A 1710-nucleotide genomic window follows, 5' to 3' on the forward strand; every position below is an offset into this window, starting at 1 on the left:
GTAAATAAAAACGGAGGGAGTACTTGCACTACACGCATAACTTAGTTTTAGTGCTTTCTCGATCCATATTAATTGTCACGGATTTAGTACAAAGTTACTAAATCAGCCAAAATTAATATGGATGTGAGGGAGTAGTGATTCCTAAAAAATATCCCAGCCCTGGTAAAATCTAGTCCTTAGAAATCACTACCCACAGCTATTTAGCCCCGGAATAATATGCTTGGTAGAACATACTAAGAATAAGATGTGAGGTCTTAAAGAGCTCAATGGAAAAACATTGCAAGATGCAAGATCGACGACGCTTCAATTTATTCACGAAACAACATATCACAACTCATATCGAAGAGAGTGCACGCCTGTGCATTATTCATGACCACAACCCACTAACCCTCGCAAAAAGAAACCCGACTTAGTAGTAACAGTTCAACTCTTGGCGTGAAAACAGCTACTCACAAGGCAGAGATCATCCGCTGGTAATCGAACGACGCCATTTTTTATTTCTTTTGCCATAGTGGAACGACGAGATCTTTAATTAGTTGCCGGTGACCGCGATGTTCCACTTTGGATAAAGCACCGTAGTGATGTACTCCTCCAGCTTGTCGACCCCAGGCCTGCTGCTGGATCGGCTTGGCGACGCTGAACCGCTCCGCCCACGCAGCTAGTTTCGGCGTCCTCGCCAGGTCGATGAGCGGCCCCAAGCCGGCCAGGCGGCCTACTGCCTCAAACCAAGGAAGATAGCACCCGAGCGCGATGTCGAGGAACCCGATGGAGCCACCACCGAAGAACGGCGCCTCCACCTCCCCTTTGGAGCACTCTGCCAAGGCAGCTTCCAAGTGTCGGAGCCCGGACAGGGTCTCCTCCACCTTACCGCCTCTCTCCTCCTACTTTGCTGTCTTGAGGATCCCGGTGCACGAAGGGAACAGCTGTGGCAACAAAGCGAGTTGAGATAGAGATGTAACTCCAAGCGCAACCAGAGGTAATCTGTGTATGAAATGAACTACTAACCTTGTCGTTCACATAGGCGGCCCAGAAGCGAGCGACGGCGTGGCTGTAGGGGTCTGCGGGGAGGATGGACGTGCCGTTGCCGGCAAGGCCGGGGGCATCGTCGAGGTACTCCACGATGTGCAGCGACTCGCAGACGGGCCTGCCGTCGTGGATGAGGACGGGCACCTTCTTGTACACGGGGTTGGACGCAACGAGGAGGTCGCTCTTGGACCAGCGGTCCTCCGGGAGGTACTCGTAGCTCAGCCCCTTTACGGCAAGCGCCATCTGGGCGCGCAGCACGTAGGGGCTCACCCCGGGCGCCCACCACCCCAGCAGCTTCAGCTCTGCATCGCCGGCCATCAACGTTTCCTCGTCTTCCTCCCTGATACTCCTGCCCTGTGTATCTGTTGCTTAAGTGTATACTATATGGCAGGATCTTTATAAGCACGAGTGGCAAAAATGAAATCGTCTGAAGGAAACAAGACAAAAGTTTTTTTTTAGGGAACAAGACAAAAGTTGGACTCCGAGGCAGGAAAAACTAATTATAGGAGCGCATGCTGCTGCGCCACGTACCCATTCCCCACCTACCGCACCTTCTAGGCTTCTACCCTCCACCTCCAGCTAAAAAAATTCAACAATGTGACAAATACAGAAAATGCTACACCTACGGTAGAACTTACGTGTTCTTTATGTAAAATTTGTTAAATCAATCTTTCAACCCCCAAA

The 1710-nt window shown here is 50.8% G+C and overlaps 1 pseudogene; it reads right to left on the reverse strand.

Annotated features, from left to right (window-relative positions):
* Positions 1–267: 267 nt before the first annotated feature.
* LOC123075677 (probable glutathione S-transferase GSTU6) lies at positions 268–1380 on the reverse strand (annotated as a pseudogene).
* Positions 1381–1710: the final 330 nt, after the last annotated feature.

This window comes from Triticum aestivum, chromosome 3D, assembly GCF_018294505.1.
Source record: "Triticum aestivum cultivar Chinese Spring chromosome 3D, IWGSC CS RefSeq v2.1, whole genome shotgun sequence".
NCBI lineage: Eukaryota > Viridiplantae > Streptophyta > Magnoliopsida > Poales > Poaceae > Triticum > Triticum aestivum.